At 44.9% G+C, this 20,384-nt stretch overlaps 1 protein-coding gene across 7 annotated transcripts in view; it reads left to right on the top strand.

Annotated features, from left to right (window-relative positions):
* Nucleotides 1-20,384, top strand: part of hoxb3a (homeobox B3a) — an 86,512-nt gene that overhangs the window by 43,319 nt on the left and 22,809 nt on the right. For 4 of the 7 annotated variants that reach the window (XM_047571237.1, XM_047571236.1, XM_047571243.1 and 1 more), the window contains exon 2: nucleotides 1,391-1,760. The gene's annotated coding sequence lies outside the window, so the exon portion shown is untranslated. Of the gene's footprint in view, nucleotides 1-1,390; nucleotides 1,761-10,772; nucleotides 11,185-17,657; nucleotides 17,799-20,384 lie in introns of those variants that run through there. The other 3 variants (XM_047571235.1, XM_047571239.1, XM_047571241.1) reach the window with 3 other exon arrangements.

The following is a 20,384-nucleotide window of genomic DNA, read 5'->3' on the forward strand; positions in this document are numbered from 1 at the left end:
AGCGACACGTCTCGAGAAATCAGGAGCCTGCGATGATTAATCTGTCCCGGCCGTGAGTGATCTTGGTACATTACGTCCTGTAATCTCGTTTTAAATCACAAACCGTCCCTCCGTTTCACTCCCGTTCTCCCGTTAATTTAACGGCTGCTCAGATGCGCTTGCACCGGCCCGACACAGAGTAGGTATGGGACACCCCCTCCTCCTCCTCCCTCTCCTTCTTCTTCTGGTTGCGAAGAAGAAAAAAAAATTTAATAGTTTCTCGGTTCGTGGTCTTTTAATGCTTTAATGAGTGTAATTTTTGCACAACATTTTTCTTTTTCTCCTATCGGTGTTTCCTGGACCGGTGCTGTGCGCGCATGTGTGTTTTATTTATTTTTTTATATATTACAAAAAGGGAGCGGGCCGGCGCCATAGCTCAAACCCTGACAACCAAATAGATAATCAACAAGACGAATGGCTTCTTTTGTAAGGCGCGGCTCCCGTATTAATTTTCATTTTCTTTTCCTAGAGCAGGTATCGAAAAATATAGAGCAAGAAGGGGGGGAGAACAAGAAAATAGCATTCCTCTCGGTGAACTTTAAACAAAAAAAAGTGTGGCCCCCAAATTGGTCCGCTCGTATTCCTCGGCCCAGAGAAGATTCCCTATTACTTGTTGGTTGATTTCTCCCTGGGCCTCTTGCCACAGAGACTCCCCCTGCCCATTTATCTGTTTTCTTCCTATTTATGAAAGGCTCTTTCAGAGCAAAAAAACAGCCCTCCTATCAAACTGTACACCTAGCGAGCTGCGCGCGCGCGCGCACACTGTGCCAAAAAGCCTACACGTTCAAAGTGAATTTTAATCCATTTCAGCGCGTAATAATCCATTTCACAAATAATTCGCTTTTGATATTTAACAATGTGCAAGAATATGTTTTAAGCTTGAGATAAATTCACGTGTAACTACGCCTGCGCACGCTTCTCTAAATAATATTTGAGTCTGACCGCGATACACTGAAGCATTTGGACAGATATCCACACACATATGTTCCTCCACAATAACGCCTAAAGCCCCCGAGCACTCGCAGTCCCAGCTGACAACTTCGCACAATAAAATCCACCGAGGAATCCTTATCCTATTCTTTTTTTTTTTAACCTCCTTTATCAGCTGGGGCCTTCTGCTACTTCTGTGAATGGGAGCAAATTTAGCGAGGATGCCCACCCCCCCGCAATCAACCGTTTGAAAGAAAGAAAGAAAGAAAGAAAAAAAAAGTTCACTGCCATTATTTTCTGGACAGGACAGAGGGGATGGCACCTCAAGAAAAATGCGAGAATTATACGAGAGAAAATCATTAATCACTTGTTCTTCTTTAAACACTTCTTCTTCTTCTCTTCCCCTATTGTCACCCGCCAGCTACAAGACCCCTTCTGCCAGGAGAGAGAGAGAAAAGAGAGAGAGGGCAAGGAACAGAAAGACAGAATGAGGAGAAGAAAAAAGAAGACGTCTTGGAAGACACTTGGAAGACACCACCCCCTCCCTCCTCCCTCCCTCACACGCACACGCACACACACACATACACACACATACACACACACACACACGCACACACATCTCCTTCCCACCCATCACCCAACAAGTATCCCACCATAAGAAAAAAACTTTTTTCTTCCCCATTGGAAAGGAGTAAATCCCTCCAAAGAAACTTCAACAAACCAGTCAGAGAGTCCTCACTGCGTACAAGAACATGGCACAGAAGTCGCTGCTAAAAGTGGTGTCGTCAAAGGTAAGAGGCCTGGGAATTTCATTTTATCCTCCACTTTTCTATCTCCGGCTCCCCCTGACTCTCTGACGGCCCGGTGGCGTTTTTATGGTTTTATTGCCCCCTGCGCATTTGGCGAGGTCAGGCGAAGGGGGCATTTATGGCCGCGGGGGCTTTGATTTTAACGCGGGGACTTTTGGAGTCGAGTGTTTGTGTTGGAAGGTGCCTGTGACTGCGAGTGTGTGTGTGTGTGTGGCGTGTTTGCACGCAGGATATACAGCTACAGATGACGGGCTTGTGTTGTGTTGTTTTCTCCCGGGTTTGTGCAAATGTTTCCGTCCCCTCTTTGATGCGGTGATGTCACTCCTGCGTCTGTTTGTCACTCGCGAGGCCTTGCGGCTTCTCGAGCATCTGTTGTTGTGCGTAAAATGCGCCGCTGCGAGTCCATCGAGCACGGGGTATGTAAGGATAGTTGCTGTGAGATGACACTGAAGGTGTATTTTAATATGTAAAAGTTTTGACGATGCACTTGAACCGATATTTTGACTAGTCGGCGATGCATCATGATATCGTTTTAAAAAAAAAATGTTAATGCATGACCAAAAGACCCTTGTGTGAAGAATTCCTGGTTCAGTCTGAGCTTATTATGCATTTTGTCTTGGCTGTATTTCTGTGGTTATAAAGCGCTGTTGCGGTTTAGGCCTATAGCTTTTAATGAGACACCGCCGCTCGTGTATGTGTGTTTTGTTCGCCAGGTGCAAACAGGCTGCAGAGACTGCGGTGGGAATATGAATAATTCGGTGTTCCGTTGGAGAGAGGCATGGAGAAGAAGGGAGGAGGAAGGGGGGGAGAGAACGAAAAATTAAAAGAACAGCAGAGAGGAGGAAGGGGTGGTGGTGGGGGGGTGCTGGTTAATGGATACTCTCTCGGTTGCGCTCCAAAACAATTTACCTCGAAAACAAAAGATCTGCGAGGCTTTCCAAATGAACTGCGAACGATCGGCTGCGCGCTCACACCTATTTGACCCCCTTCAAGAAATCAATCTGCCGAGGATTAAAAATAAATTAATAAAAGAGCGAGCGACTCTTTTCTGGCGGGGCCGGGGCTTCTCGCAGGGGGGGGGGGTGGTGACGCATGTGCGGGCCGCGGCGTGACGCGAGGCGTGGAGAAGTACGAGAAACAAATGGCAGAAATATAAGCGGCGAGTATTGAGGAGAAGGCAGGAAGAGGGGGAGAGAGGGAAGGGACGGCGAAGGAGGAAAAAATCGATGGTCACGCAGGGACAGCAGAATGGACAAGCTGCAGCCACAGAGGGTTCAACCAGGGGACACGTTTTGCTGACCGATGAGGTCCACTTGCTCTGAAGCCAGAGGCTGACCCGTGGATACCCCCCCTCTTTCCCCTGCACGGAGGCACACACACACACACACACACACACACACCACCACCTACCCCCGCTACTCCTGGTCCCCCTTGACCTCACAGTGCTTCTAGACCCTCCGCTCCCTCGGACATTCCCAGACCTCCGGAGCCCCCGGGCCACTTAGTCATAACAGGCCGAGTTCAGGGCACTGTAACCCAGTCAGGCAGCGATATCTCCGCTCCCACACCCAGACAGACAGACAGCCAGCCCATCCACCTCGGCAGGGGTCAGCGAGGCCACCGCTGACGGTCACATGAACTGGGCTGGAGAGGCCGCCTCAACGGAAGAAGATAGTAATAATAACTCGCTTGTAATTCTAAGTTTAGGTGTAAATGTTTTCTTGGTCACAAGGACAGAGCGCATGGTCTCAAGCTGAAATCTTGTGCGCCGTTGATAAAAGATCCAGTGAGTCAGCCCACGTCTGTTGGGCTGAGGCAGAGAAATTGTGCAGCCTGATGCTGCACAGTATTTGGACAGACTTGGACACTAGTGTAAACACGGCCTGCCCCTCCTGACTGCCTCGTTGAAAAGCTGCTGAGCAGCCTTTTAACTTCCATGCCTGTTTCAGCCCGCGTTGCCCCGCCGTATGCGCGGGGGGAGTTTTACACGGACTCGTGTTTGGCGAAACTTCACAACACGACACCCATTTGACACGGGATGATTCATGGCGGCCGGCGGTTGATATAACGCGGAACAGAATTCTCATGGTTTGACTGGAAAAGCGACTGTGTGCGATTCAGTGAGCTGCAGCCACCACTATTTATAGGTATTGAGCTGGTGGTCATTTTCCAGCCTGGTAATCTGACCTGCAGCTGAGGGAAGGATGTGCGTGAGTGTTTATGTGTTTGTGTGTGTGTGTGTGTGTGTGTGTGGTTGGGGGAGGGAAGGTGTTCTGGTTAATCAAGTTCTGATTAATCAAAGGCACAACATGGACAAGATGCTGTTGGTCCGTTTAGCTCCACATCTCCTTCACTAATGTAAAATATCTCCAATATTGTGCACGCACGCCTCTTGGTTTTCTACTTCACATTTGGTCTCATGAAACATTAATATTGTGGTTAATATTTTCTGTGTGCACCTTACACTATTTGGTCCAGGTTTAAACTGACCTGGTCAGATCCACACGGCCGGTTTTTATTTCAGACAGTTTGAATAATCAGCTGAGAAGATGTTGTTGCTGATCTTGTTACCAAATCTGTGACCTTTAGTCATCTTATACCGTTACAGAATCATCTCCTTAAACTATCCTTTAGACTCATCGCCCTCACAGGAAAGTTTGCCTCAGTGCTGTCTCCGTTCAACAAAGTTTGTGTGAACTGCAGGAGAAGAAGATGTACTTCAAATATGTAGTTTAGCCTTTTTAAGGACCAAGAAGCAGAGCAGACAAAGAGCAGCTCCGGATAAGATTCACGTCTAAACACACCTTCACCCCTCACAGGCTAATGTTCTGCCTTTAGATCGCGTGGCAGTTCCATCCACGACGGTCTTTGCCAAATAAATCCACTAACAACAAATTAAATGGACGAACATTAGCGGCTACAAGGGAAGAAAGCGGTTGCAGCGCCATTATATTAGGAGCTTTATTAGAAATCTACAGGAAGTGGTGTCACTATTCCTCAAAGGCTCCATTTTTCTCCAGCTTACATTGTTTATATTTTGCAGAACAAGTTCGTGGATGAATTAATTCCACCAGTATTGGAGATATTATTTAAAAATGCATCGAGACCGAGAACAATCAGCCACACAGCTTTTCAAAAGACCCATTTGAATCAGAGATAGCATTAAGTGAATAACAAGAAAATGGAATTTGAAAACGTAGACGGCGTTGGTCATGGTGCGTTTGTGTGATAAAATAAAAACAGAACAATGAAGAGACAGACGTTTGCATTAATTGCAGTAAAAAAAAAATAATGGCTAATGCAATGCTCCTGGGTGCAATGCATCATTAAAAGGGAAAAGGTGCAACATTCTTAGACATTGTGAATACAGTCTATTGCTGTAGCACATATTAACGATAGCGTTACTTCTTATTCAATACATCTAAACTAATATCCTCAATATCAGAATATTCGGTATTTTATTTTACATGGAATCAGCGTATGACGACTTCATCTTCCAGTTAAGGCACTGAGGACTTTAAAGACGTTTGAAAAAGTTTGAAAACGGCCCCTTGAGAAAGAGGAGCATAAAATCCGCTCGATGGTTGATTCGTGCCAAACAAAAGCGGAATGTAACGCATTTTTACAAACAGCTCAGTAGGAATATCGTCGCGGAATAAGAGCGAAACGAGTTTGCGGAAACGTGTTTTGCAAAGAAATGCAATGCAGTAGTTTTCCGAAGTTTCTCCGACTGAATGCAGTTGATGTAATTTCTGCCCTGAGCTCACGCAGGTTCATTAAAGCGCACTCGTTAAATTAAAAATCTTCCCGCTCGGCTGCTGCCGCATAAAAGCCCGTCGAGCCTTTTACTCAGCGAAAGCAGACGTTGCTTTTCGTGTGATTTCTAGCTCCTTTATACTGAGAAGTGTTGTTTTCTCTGCGGCTTTATCACTTGGCCCGATGCTCCCCCACATCCAGGAGGGAGATTAGCTTTTGTAATCGCGGTGGGATTAGCAGTTAAATAACTGTGAAGTTAAATAACAAAAAATAAAATAAATAAATTTTAAAAAAAAAAAGGCATGAACCGACGGGGGTCGGGGAGACGGATGACGGGAGAAGACGGTGCAGAGAGGAGAGCTGCTCTCTGCGGCGCAGCCTGTTTGGAGGGTCTGGACCAGCTGATGGAGCTGATGTTTCAGCAGCAGCTTTAGGACAGGAAGCGTTGGGCTTTCAGGGTTCACGACGCACACGCACACGGGCCGACGGAAACGCACCGCGGCGACGTGCGCGCTCGAGTCACGCGCGCAAAATATGCCTCCGCCGCGCGTGTGCGCCCAGCGATCATGACTCACACGCGCACACAAAAATAAATAAATAAGACAGTTACACAAATCCCTCTCTTTCTCCCTGGCCCTGCGAGTCTCGCGGTGGTTTGCTAATTACCAGACAAATCGCCCGCGCTGTTGCTTCTTTTTTTTTCTTTTTTCTTTTTTTTGTCTCCTCTCTCTCGTTGCATCCGTTGCCCGAGAAATTTATTATTCCGGAGAGCGTGAGGAGCCGAGGAGGTCACGGTGCAGGCGCTCGGGCTGCAGGAGGAGGTCATCACGAGAGATATATGGCACTCTCCACATGGCTGTGTGCGTGTGTGTGTGTGTGTGTGTGTGTGTGTGTGTGTGTGTGTGTGTGTGTGTGTGTGTGTGAGCCATTTAAAAGCAGACACGTATTAAGTATTAAAAGAGAGAGCCAAATAATGGCTGCCAAGTCGCAACGCGCGCATACACAATTTCTTTTCAGGGGCCAGGCTCTTGGAGTAATGTGGCAGTGCGGCTGTGCCTTGTTAGCCAATGGGTATTCTTGATGATAAAGCAGTTACTTTTCGCAGTTGCTTAATTAATAAATCACAAATATGATTAAGTCCCGCGTGTCCCCGCAGCATTTGTCAGCGCGGCCTAACGAAGAAGAAAAAAGACGCCGCGTCATCCGAGACATAACCTTGAATGATACAAATATATAAATGTGTGTGTGTGAATTACTACACCACCTCATATTTACTCACTTATCAACAACATTTGATTCTTTGTTTGCGTTTTTTTTAGTCTGAACTGTGAAGCCGGATCACAACCTCAAGTAAACCAGGCTAAAGTCCTGAAACTGATGAGAACAATAAGGCACATGGCACGTGAATTTGCAGCGAGACTCTGTGCCATGGTTAACTTTCATTCACGGTGAAGTCCTATAAGCCTTCTGAGCAGCTTAGGAATCCGTGATGTTGAATTTACTGAATGGAGACAAGCAGGCCTGGTGAGATGATCGTACCACCGCGTTCATATCCGTTACATGTGAGTGATAAATAGGCTTCTGCGGCCTGTATGACTAATGGCGGAGCATTAGGCTCCTACAACGGTATTGATACTACAGGATTAACCCACCTCTCCTTAGCCTTTACTTCAATATCCTAATGACAAAGACGCAACGTCAGCGCTTATAACGCATCGCTATGATAAAGGCTTGTGGCGAGAAAATCATACAGACACACAGCCTAAGATTAGTGTCCTGTTTGGTTAAAAAAAAGAGTGTTTGTGGACATTATTTATGAGAAATCAAAAACGGAGGTCATTTGTGGAAAGAAATGTACAAAAAAAGTGATAAATTCAACACCACTCAATTTGCTTTTGACACAAACTGATTTGAATAATAATAATAATAATCTCAACAAACTGAGATTTCTTATAAGGTGGATAAACGGCTAGTGTAGATTATTTCTCAGCTGTTCCTCCTGTGATATTGTTTATTCATCACTTCCTATGTGTAAAATAGAGACGGCAAATGGAGCGTCTTCTCCAACAAGTTTTTTTTTTTTTTTTTTTTTTTTTTTTGTGCTGCATTAAAGACGCCATATCAGTTACAGTTTATGGCAGCGAGTAATCCAGGAGGGAAAATCTACTGTGCACGTTGGAAGGATGGCCACGGTGTTACAGAGCTGTTTGGAATTTGAGCAAATCCATACAAATAAAATAATAAAAATAATAATAATATCAGGAGGCTTTCAAAAGTTAACAATGGCAGTGCAGTTTGAGCACTGCTCCAAACTCACTGATCCTGTCATGTTCGATGACAATCCGTCACAGCAGCTCGTTAAAATCTTAAATAAAATAAAAAATAAATAGGAAAAGGATTCAAATCAGTATTCAAATTGCAATTATGGCCACAGTAATGCAGCAGTGTTAGCGTTCGTCTTTACAGGGGATATTAAAAAGACCTGAATAATGGCAGTTCTTGATTTGTCCTTTGATGTAATCATTAGTAAAACTAATAATAATAATAATAATAATAATAATAATAATAAACAGGTGAGCATTGACTCGCAAGAACAGTCGGGTGGAGGGGTGTGAGGGGGGTCTCTGGCTCAATCGCATAACTGAGGGAAGACCCCACGTCTCGCGCAGGAGAAAAGTATATTTCAAAAACCGGTTGTGCGCGTGCAGTCGTCTCGAGACAGATTTACGAGCCGCGGTAAAAGGCGAGATGTCGAGGCTTGGTAAATCAATCTCTCTCCTTCCCTCCTGACGCTTTTTTTTTTTTTTTTTTGGTCGTCTTTCTGGAATCAATGTAGTCTAATAATAATAAATAATAATAACAATAATGAAAATAACAATAATAAGATTTTAACTAGTCGTGGCGTAATATATAACCACTTAATCACGTCTTGGACACTTTAATTTTACGGCCATTCTCCATCTTAACAAAGAGACATTTTCAGTTTCTCTCTTTTTTATTCAAAGCCTAGTTAATCATTAACGAGGAGGAAGAATCTACCTGTCTTAATCCATCACAGACCAAGAGACCCCCAAGATCTCAGAGCACTCCACCTTCTTCAGTTTTTTTCTTTTTATTATTATTCTATACCTACCTGATTAATGTTAAAATAACCATTTTACACTGACATGAATCACACAGCGTTGCGTAATGCTGAATTCTCGCTTGTGGCTTTACCAAAAATATGCGAATTCTCAGAGAAGCCTTCCGTCTCGTGTTGTCAGACGGCGGTAGCCTCCTGTCACTAATGTCATGATGACTGTAATGTTATAGCTAGAGTAGCTGTAGTTGGAAGTATTTCTTCCTGCTCGACTCCCCTGCCCATCATAATTCGGATGTTTAGGCTATTGAAACGGTGCGTAATAGCCTCGCATGTGGCTGTGCCAAGTTTACAGAGCTGATTCGTATTGCTGTTGTCAGGCCGGCCCAGGTCTCTGCTGTTACTTATCTTAGCTGTTGTTTCACACTGTGATTGCCATAATTTATGGCCGTCATTAAAGACGCCATCATCACCACCGCAAATGTTTGATTTCAATCTTGTTGTGGGTAAAAATCTCAGGGAAGCGCCGCTGTGCTTGGAATGCAAGTTTAAAGGACGCGTTTATTTGCTTTTTTTTGTATGTATGTATGTTCTTTTTAGTGAATCTTAAAGCTAATAAATAACTGTTTTTACATAGTAAGAGCACATTATTTTATAAGTAGATTTTTATATTAATTTGGTAGATGATATATTTAGAAACAATAATTACTTTCTGCTTATTGCGCTTTGGTTTTAGATTTACATGTTGTAGTGGCCACTGCCTCACCCTCCTTTCCTCGCCTGCTGGGATTTCTGGATTAAGTGTAAAAAAGATTTTTCTTCAACTGACACTAGTAATAAAGACCAAACTCTGCAGAAGAGGAGTTTATATTTCAAGGATGGAGAAGCAGGTAAAGAAAACGTCTGTGTGAGGAGAAGCAGTTCGCCTTGAGGCTGCCGCGGCCCACTCTTTGACCTTGAAGTGTTTCTTGTTTGCTAGGTTAGTCTTGTTCTCGCCTCCCAGCCTCGACACTCTTTTTTTTTTTTTTTTTTTCTTCCTCCGAGTCTCGGGCTCCATTGTTCCGCTGAAGGCGACTCGAGCTTTTTAGCCAAGCGCCAAAGGGATTCCAACGTGCTATTGTTGCTGCCCTGCACGGCCTCGCTACGGGGGTTTTTGTCTCTGCGTTGTGTCTTCGTGGGTCTCTCACACTCTCTCCTTCTCTCTGCCTCCTTAGTGTCTATCTGCCCGTGGTACAATCTCTTTGTCTCCCTTTCTTTCCTCTTCTCCTACCTGGCCAATGCCATCCCTTCTAAAATAAATGTCTCACTCCTCTTAGCCACTGGAAATAAATAAAACCTTCACCTTTGGACAGCAGTTTAGTCCCAATATAATATTTAATACTGGTGTGTACTATAAAAAGCGTGATTTATTCTATTATTTATTTACTTATTTCAACATACTGCTGCACTTGACAGGACTCTTTGTGGGTGTTAAAATATTCAGCTTCGCTCCAGGATGCGGGGAGAAAAAAAATAAAAAATACAGACACCAAACGGGAGAAATCAACTTAGAAGCGGAGCGCAACATCAGATAAATTATTCCCGAGCTTTGCGCCGTCATCCTCGAGTATTTCCCACCGCTGGTAAACAGATCTGCTGAAATATAAGACGGGACAATACGAGGAGTTTCCCCGCGTTCGGCCCGACGGTGAACCGAGAGAGAGGTGACAGTGAGGAATAACGAAAAGAGAGGGCAAGGCGTGCAGTCATTTTTAAAAAACGAACACAGTCGGTGACAGTCATCTTTTATCGGGTTCTCTCTCTCTGTCTTTGTGCCTGTCACAGGCCTGCTCCACCTTACAGGAGATCACAACACACACATATAAACACACAGCGCTCGGCTTTCAAGTAAACACAACTGATAGAGTTGATTTTTTTTTTTTTTTTAATTTTTTGGATTTTTTTTTGTTTCGCCTTTTAATGTTCATCTTGGACACTTGCAAGGGTCCGGATGGGTCCCAAGAACGGAGAGGCACACGAACTACCCCCCACCCCCCTCCCTCCTCGCCCCCCCGCCCCCCAAGCACAGCCACCCCCACGCCCCCCGCCCCGACCAACACGTCACGTGATTCATTAAATAATTAATGCAGAGGTTGCAGAATAGATATGTATTCCTCAGGAATATAACGGCAAGGCATGGTGCTGCTCCAGTGTGTGTGTGCCTGAGGTGGAAAATTCAACTGTCCTTTCAAAAAAAAAAAAAAAAAAAAAAAAATACAAGCCCCCTATAGCAGCGGAGAGAGGGGGAGAGAGAGCGAAAAAAAAGAGAGAGGGGGGGAAGAGGAGACACTGAGAAACGCCAACAGAGAGAGAGAGAGAGGAAGAGAAAAGAGAGAAGGAGGCTGCAATAAAACAAATTTGGACGGGTGTGCGTCTTGCGGGTCGTTGTGGACACCGTGAGTATTGCGGAAGGAAGGGGACTGCGTGGGGGGAAACCACACTTCTTCTTCTTCTTCTTCCTCATCTTCTACGCCGCTGCGCCGCCTTCGGCCGCATCCCTCTCAGTGAATCATAGGCTATTTTAACATCTTGGTAAATATGCCCAAAAAATACCCATCTTTCGCTGTGTTTTCTCATCGTGCATGTTGCTGTCGTGTTGTTTACACATCGCCCCCCACCCATCATCATCATCAGCCATTGTTTATAGGTGGAAGCGGTGCAGCCGCCCAGCCTGCAGACCGGGGGAGAGAGAGGGGAGCAGTGCAATGTTAGCCGATGGCTGTTTATATTTTAAGAAGCACTTTGATATTCTTCTCCATCTTTCTCCCATCACCTCCCGTCTGCCTCTACATCTCTCTCTATCTGCCTGACTCTCTGTCCATCCCTCCCTCTCCCCCTGTCTTCCTCTCTCCCTCTCTCTCCTCTTCTTCTTTTTTTTTTTTTTTTCTTTCCTCCCAGCCAGCTACTTCTCTTGATTTATCGTGAGGCAGGGTGTCAGCGTGCGGCCGGGGCTGCCATTGTGTGTTTGAGTGCTGTTGTTTATGGCGCTGCCCGTGATGAATCATGTTTTTTTCCTCCGCTGTGGGAAGACGGCGGGGGGAAAAAATGACGGTCGATGGACCGATGATACACCGGAACGAGGAAGAAGAGGGGAGAGAGGAGGAAGAGATCTCACCGCGGCCGGCAGTGGTCCTCTTCCCTCTGTTCCGGCTCCTCTTTCTCCTCCTCCTTTGCCCTCACTCACACCTCTCTGCTGTTTTACACTTGATTATAACTCGGGGTGTTTTCTTTTTTCTTTTTTTTTTTCTCTCCTGCCTCGGTGGCTGGCTCTAGCTCCAGGTCTTGAATTACTGCGGCGACCAATTAACGGGAGATTTGTTTAAATTTGGCACACCGGGCACGCCTCGGCCGCCATGAAATCTCATAAAAAGGGACCTGCCGGCCAGGAAAATCTCATCTATCTAGCCAGGAGGTGTGAATGAATCCAAGTAGCTCTGCCCTGAAGATTTAAATGACGCCGGTTGGAGTCTATGGCTTCTCGAGTTTAATTTGGCCCGTGGTTTTAGGTGAAATGCAATGATTAAACTGCTTTCTGCACCGGCTGGAGCTGGAGGGAATTAGCTTGGCTTTGGCGCTCTGTATCAGCTTTTTATTTATGTCCCCATATGCTTTGCCTGTACAAATATGTATTTTCTGCTGTTGATAATGTCACATTCAAATTCAACTTTACGCGCAAAACCTGACTGACTGAATTCATTTTTTTTTTCTTAGAAGTTCCTCTTCTTCTCTCCCAGCATTTTTCCCTCCACTGTGTTTTCTTTGGAAGGCTGCTGGAGTGAAGCTGGTCGCCATTATTCATGTCAGCACTCAGTGTCTCTGCCTTTGCTCAAATCCCTTCACCGTGAATCAGACCTTGATTTCTTTCTCTCTCTCTCTCTTCTTTTTTTTTTTCTTTGAAAGATGTGGCTAGGAAAATAAGATGCAGAGATGGGAGGCTTTCCCCGCCGCCCCCTTTCACTCCGTGTTTACATCCAGACAGATCTCGTATCAAATTCGGTCGCATTACTTTATTTCACTGCCTCTACGGAAAGTCAATCACTCACGGGGCACAGGGAGCTGGTTGTGGTTCCATTTTTGGGTTCTCCCATTGAAGCGAGTGGGGTGGGAGGTGGTGGGTGGGTGGGGGGGAAGGAGGGTAATTTCATCTTCTAATCTCATAAGTTACTATAGTGTGTGGCGCTTGCGTGGTGGTGGAACACATGCAAAGTGCAATAAGTACACAGGAAGGCAGAGGGCAGTTATTATTGTTATTCTTATTACTATTCGTAGTTTTATTAAATTTACAGTTGCAGATGGATAGATGGATGAGTCACTTTACAATCTATTTCTAGGGCCGGGTTATTCCGCGTCCTGGCTATCCAACCGCCCCCCTCCCCGTCTCTCCCCCTGCCTGGCCATCACTACCAGTGTAAACCTTAGCTTAACCAAATTAGAGAAGCTCCGCGGCTTCCCATCACGTAATAATGGCTATAGCAGCGAGAGGCAGCGCTTTTCAAAATGTGTATTCCTGCTGTCCGCCGCCTCGTCAAAAACAATATCTCGCCTCATTTCTGTGGACGGGGAAAGAGATGGAGAAGTGGGGGGAGAGAGAAGGGGGATAGGGGGGGCGGGGATGACACGATTCCTTCCCTGATTTTTTTTTTTTTTCATATATATTTATATATCTCACTGGGTGCCCAGGCTTTATATCTGATTTGTGTGACAGAGAAGCATTGGGAATGCGAATTTCCAAACGCCACTCAGTCCCTCCGCCCACCTTTGCTGGAGGCAGGTATGGCGAGCTCGGCCTCGCACGGGGGAAAGCGTTAAAAATTAGTCAGATCATAAGTTGCAGAGGCTGCTGCATTAGAAATCCTAAGTCACAGAGAGAAAGGGACACGGCTGCGGGAGCGGCGGGGTTTATCTTATCTTATCCCGGGCATGTGTCCACCGTTAAGTGTGTTTTGTCTGGAAAGATAGTTCCACATCAAAACCCAGCTGAAATAGTTCAAATATTTGAAACGGTGTTGAGAAATGATATCAGTCCCTGTCTGACATCTATTATAGCTGCTGCAACCTGGGCTGCAGGAGGGGAGGTGGAGAGGAAAGGGAGGAAGAGGAGGAGGAGGAGGGGGGGGGGGGGGGGGGGTGGGCAGCTCCTGTGAGGCCTCGATGCATTCACTATCTCTGCTATAAACAATTCAGCTTCTGCTGCTGTTTAATATGCATAACCCCGATGACGGCACGGCACGTTTGTTTCGAGGATTAAAAGAAAAAAAAAGTAGATTAAGCATCACTTCTGCTTCTACTGTGACACAACTGAGGCTGAAATTAATGTTTACACCGAGATCTGCTGGGGAACAATGGCTGCATTATATCGGCTCTTTGTGAGAGCAGCAGGATAGAGGAGGAAGCTGAAATGTTTCACGCCTATAAATGTGATGACTATTTTTGTCTCTGTGCATTCGTGCATGTTTGATTTTTTTATTATTATTATTAAATCGCTGATGGAAGTGGGATGATCGCCTTGTGGTGTTATCCGCCTTTCTGTAGCTTTAAAATGTACCGTCCTGTGCATTTCCCTGACTACCATGTGCATGTTTACGTATCTCAGACATGTTCTACGCTGTTGACCCGAGAGGAACCGCGTTTCTTTGCGCGTTAATACACAGAAGAAAAAAATGGACGTTTCTGTTTACATTTAGAACGTAAAGAGTGCTTTTATTGCGTATGGTCAAAGGCAAGGTCGGTGCAAACCCACGCGTCTGAGAGCCACGCATGAAAGCGAGCAGGCACGCGGACATGTCTCCACACAAGGCGCATCTTCCCACTCACTGGCAGCCGAATGGTCCGCTCCATGTTCCTTTCCCACGCACACGACCTTTTCAATGCGCCGCGTGCCTATTCCAGAGAAAAAGACGGGAAATGCCTCGAATTTATTTTTAACACCCGCTATTTTAACGTTTTTGATCCAATTTAACAGCCAGACTAAATAAACATGACCCATCACTTATATTCCACATTCATATATATATATAAACGCTGCCCGGAGATATATATATATTTTTATAGGCTAAACCATACAAGGAGCTTCTCTTAATCTGAAACGTGATTTAAAAAAGTAAATGGAAAAAATGAAATGCATTGAATTAATACAAGTAAATATAGCCCATAAGACCCATAAACTGCTAGTATGAAAACAAAGAGTGTCCACATTAAAAAAGAAGAAGAAGGAGCAGGATTTGTAAGCCGGTCCAGACATGCACAGTCGTGCTGTAAAAAAAATTTAAAGAAGAAAAAGGCGACTTTAAAAGGAAAGGAAAACATAGAACCCCACGAACAAAATTAACAACGAACCCAAACGGCACTGAAATACATCTTATTCGTGTTTAATTCCGGGAGCTGTAACACGCCGCCGAGTAACACGGTTTTAATACATATATCCGCCATAACAGTTGCATGAAGTAGAAAATCTGTTTAAATTATCCCAGAAGAAGCACAGCGAAAGGAAGAAAGAAACTACGTGTGAGCAGCGAGAGCAGGTCGGCGAGCAGCGATTCTTCGAAAACAGTCAGACATAAATCAGAGCAGCTCCCGGCCTCATAAATCTGCAGCCGCTCGTTAACGAGGGAAAGATTTAAGTGTGGGGAAAATAATGTTAACAAAACACGTTAACATGTGTTTAAATCAATAAGAAGGATTCTTTTAGAAACGCGATGATTTATTACAACAGAAAAATGATTTGCTCAAATAACCAGTTGCTAGTATTATTATTATTATTATCGTCTTAAATTGTAATATTTTTTAGCTAGCCAGTCTCGTGCTCCACGCGCCAGGTGCTTTCCGGGCTTTTCCTCGAGCGGAGATGATTACCAGTGCAAAAAATTAATCAATAAGAAGCCTCGCGCTAATTTATAATCGCCTGCGTGAGGGCAGTGATTCAAAGCTCGTGGAAAAAAATAAAAAATAAATAAATAAAAATGAGCGACTGAAACCTTATCCGGAGCCCGCGAGCTTGGGCTTTTTTTTCTTCAATCTCTTCCACAATTCAGCCGGAGTGAAACATGCAAGAAAGCGATAAGAAAGCACGAGCTGCTGGGCCGGAAATGTTTCCGCGAGGAGGGGAACGAGCTCGATCTTATTTTCCCTCCGTTTTTTTTTTCTTTTATCGTAGCGGGTACAAACTAAAACAAAAAACAACGACTTTGCTTTCGTGTAATTGACCTTCTTCCTTCTCCTTCTCAATCTTCTCTCTCGCTTTATCTTCCTCGGTTTCTAAACGTGTGTGATACGTTCGTTTGTTTGTTGTTTGCCTGTGTGTGCGCGCACAGACACGGGAGAGACAGAAAGAAAAATCAAAGCCAAGTCCATCTCTCTGTTGCGAATTAATTCCAACTCAAAATGTTTGCGGTAAATATAGACAAAACACGAGCGTGTGAAAAAAATAACTCACAAGAAAAAGTGGTATTATCCGCTAAGACGTCCAGAGTGTACAAAAAATCTCATTCAAATCATTTAAAATTAAAAAAATATGTAATTCCCATGACCACTGCGCTTTCCGCGTATTGTGTTACAACCAACGTGTCCGGTGATAAGACGCATGCCGTGACATTTAAAGCTGGATGGTGGGAAAGGTTTACATAAACAACATGGATTCGGTCACAGACATCTAGGTGACATCCACTACCGACAACAACACGACCTTTCGTTAAAATATGTTTAAGTTTGCTTCCTTTTAGATGGATGGTGTATTTTCACCATCTCCCTATGTGAATACTGGACAAATCCCACAGCCTACCACTAAACCGTGTAAACATCTGAACGCGCAGGTCAAATCACAGCGGATTTTTTTTTTTTTTTTTTTTTTTTTTTTGCTCTCTCAACCTTCCTTCTCCCTCTTCCTCTCCTCTGATCGTGCTCGGTTTGACGCCATGTAATAACCAACATCTGGCCTTCTGCGCGAGCAGGACGGACAGGCAGGTCACGCTGAACCCCGCTAACCCCTGGCGCACCTCAGCCACACTCCCCCATTGGACAGGAACGGGAACCAGAACCCCCATTCCCCCTCCCCGGCTCCCCGCGGCCCGTCTAGCTGTCAGTCCGCAGCTTGGTTCAGGAACAGTTCACGGTGTCAATCCGCAGAACGCGCACCAGTAACAGACCGAGGAGAAGCCTTGTGGAGGGACTAGTTTCAGTGCGCGCAACCGGCGAAGCCATTAAAAATGCGCATAAAGGGGATAATTGGTTTTATGAAACACTGCTGTGGTCCGCAAAAGTTACAGGTCAGCGAGGTGACGCGCGATTACTAGCTAGTAAAGCAACAACCGAATCGCGTGTTTTGGTGAGGCAGGCTGAGGGTAGAGAAGAAGAAGAAGAGCGAAGGAGGACTGTTGTTCTGGTAAAGATATAGAAGAGGAGGTGAGCCTAGGGGATACAGAGTCAAGCCCTGCTCGCTTTATTCTGGAGTTTCGCCCAGCACAGGCCTCTTGCAGGCCCACTGGAGCTCGATCCGTGTCCCCGGACGCTAGCAGCCAGCAGTGTGCTAGTGGATAACGCAAGATAGAGAGGCTTGAAGAAAGGAAAAGCGAGCCCTGGCCGTGGTGCTGGCTATGCACGCACCAGCCCGCTGTACGGGAATTTTGCAGCACGGGCGGTGGGGGGGGTGGGGGTGCATTTTAGGGTAAAGTTGCACCGCGAGCCCCAGACCGAGCAGTTCCCGTCAGCTTGTGTGCTGTAGGTAGGCTTTGATTGCTGGAGATTTATAGCGGAGCCGATGAAGATTTATGTCTTTCCCAAACCGGGCATGCAAACACTTGGCGTCTCCTTAACGCTGTGTTAGAGAGACACTCTAATGGGTGCACCAATGTCATAATAACCGACTACGTCGCTGTTTAAACGCCGGGTTTTAATTGGTATAAACGTTGCTTGAGTGCCATTTTGGACACAAATACACGCCAGGAAAAGAGCCAAACTCTCAGGAGCGAGTGCGCGTAAATACGCATTTGCAATTGGTGAAAAATACGTCCAAGGTTTTCCAATAAGGGCTTCTCTGGTCATCCTAACTACAGTCGGCGTTTCCGTCCGTGTCCAAAACAGACTGAATCCAGGGAGGAAAATCAGAGCGCCAGGAGGAGATCCAGCAGGAGAGACACGCCGAGGCAGAGCAGGTAAGGTCTGTCGGAATGCTTCTCGCTGAGTGTGTCGGTGTGTGTTCCCGAGGCGTCCCCATCCCACGCGCACCGCCGCTCGACATGTCATTAATTATCTGTTGTGTGACCGTGGGTTCTCTCAAACTCACAGAGGCATCCGCGGGGTGTGCCCGCGTGCAAGCTCTATTGCTAGCCAAAAAAACTTTTTTTTTTTTTCCTCATGTCCGTCTGTGAAAGCAGCCGAAGATAGATGCTTTAGAACAGGTAACAGACAAGGGGCGAAAAGGGGCGCCCGTTTCTTCTTCTCCTCTCATTTAGGGGGGAGAAAAAAAAGTTTACCTGTAGCATTAAGAGCGGTTTGGACAGAGAGGTGTTGTGGTATGTGTGTGCGCGCATGACAGAGAGAGAATGAGTCGCAGTGAATAGGACCTGACGGCTAGGTGTAAAGAAAGAAGATGCATGCTAGCCACGCCGTGATTTATGATAGTGTGAAAAGATTGCTTACTCAAGAAGCCGCCCCCCTCTCTTTCTTGCTCTTTCTCCCATCCACAAATTGTCATGTCCTTCCCTGCCCCCCAAACGCACAGCAAATGGACAAATGGTCGTACAAAAACATGATTTTCCTCGAGCCAGACCTAAACTAAAACAGGCAGGGTGGTTAGAAGTAGACATATAATTACAAGTGCAACTAATCAAGAAGCATTACAAACTGAAGTTCACTCCACAATGATCCTAATCCACCTTTATCCTGACTAATGTGTTTCACGTCACCTTTTTATATAAGCATTTCTGTAGGTCCATTTAATGGGGGATTTGAAGAATAGGAAACCACAATAAGAACACAGTCAAATATGCATGGGCTGGGCTGAGGAATTTATGTTCAGAATACATGTGCATTAAATATAGATTTATCTTCAAGTCATTTGCTGTGAAAGAATAAGAATTAAACGTTAGGAAATGACTTCTATTTTTGTTAAGTTTTCGTATTGTCTGCTTGATAACCTGCTCCCACGCACCATGCAGCTACTTTAGCATAGCTGTGAGTATAACTTAACGAAAAAGGCAAACAATTTCAGAAATTATTTAAAGTAAATATAAAGGCCAAATACCTGTAAGAAAAGCTTTAAATAAGATAACTCTCACAATCCATGACCAAGAATGACTATTAATATCTGTTATCATTTGCTGTTGTTATAAGTGTGACACTAGAACAAGTGTAGATCTCTAAGTGGGAAAAATTACATAAACCTGAGGTTATGAATCCTGGATTGATGAGGCCTTTACAAAAATGAAGTGATGTTTCTTTTGCTGTTGAAAACAAAGCTAAGACACATGCTAATAATGATTGAGTGACTTTAATGTTTAAAGAACTGGCAGCGTAGATGTGAAGAACGCACATACACACAGGCTGATCTACACTTTATAGTGTTGGTTTTTTTTGTTTTTTGGGACCAATATATTTTTACAACTACATGTCTTCCCAGAATACATCATAATATAGAAGGCTTTATAAATCACAGAGCCGATGTCGGATGTATTTCCACACAAATAAATCTAACACAAAATACACATCACCTTTGTACCGCTAGGACGTCTCCCCAAGTCTAGATTGTCGAAAAGACTTCCTCCTAGGTGCAACCCCACCCCATTTGGACTTTCGATTTTGATTGTTGTTCTACCAAAGACCGCAGAAAAAATCTGTCTCTGATTGGATCTGTCAGTCAAAACGATATTAAATGTGTAATGTAATCTTTGCTCTGAATCAGAACTTTAAGTTGGAAAGTAGTTTAAATAGGCAGGGTATGAATATCCACTATATCGTTCACAACCTAGGGATTAGGTCCAAAGATAGAATTTTCATTAAGTTTCGCTAATTTTACAACTGTGGTCAGAAAGTAAGCGGAAAAATGTCCAAACTAAACTATCTGAGATTACGATATCACTGATCAGCAGTCACAACCAAACCTGAAGCATGTGTTTTGGATGTCGCAAGAAGACATTCCTTCACTTCAGCGGGGCCACAAGCCAAAAAAAGGTCGGGAACAATTGTCCGATATGTATGTATGCCATCTCCGATAACTGTCGGACAGCTTTTGCCCGGGAGCTCGCTTGACCTTGGTGGTTTCTGCTCACTTCCGGATCTGCAGACGTTAAAGTCATAAAAGAAGAACCACAGCAACTCCAGCACAGCCGTGATGTAATTGATTTTTTCATACATCACTGACAAAACATGGGCAAAATACCAATCAGAATAAAATAGCGGGGCCAAGCTCGTCTAACACTGTCGCAGTGTATAAAGGCTGACAGGTCTGGCTGAGATCCATACAGCCACTTTCTCCTGCTGTAACAGGCCCGTGTGCTGTTGGGTAAAGTGGCCTGATTATATTACAATCAACTTCTTTTTCCGATCCATGTGTCATAAGAGGAGCATGTTGTTAGGAAATGGATACCGGCCTGTTGTAGTGGTACAGGTTGTTCAACACTCAGCGTAATGAGGCCTCAAAGCTATATAATAGCAACTTAGGAAATCCATTTTTAAGTCACTGCCAAACCACAAATTACTACAGACACGTATCACTGAGTGCTCTTGTCCCTGGATGGGCC

Source organism: Mugil cephalus, chromosome 20 (assembly GCF_022458985.1).
Source record: "Mugil cephalus isolate CIBA_MC_2020 chromosome 20, CIBA_Mcephalus_1.1, whole genome shotgun sequence".
Classification (NCBI taxonomy): Eukaryota; Metazoa; Chordata; class Actinopteri; order Mugiliformes; family Mugilidae; genus Mugil; species Mugil cephalus.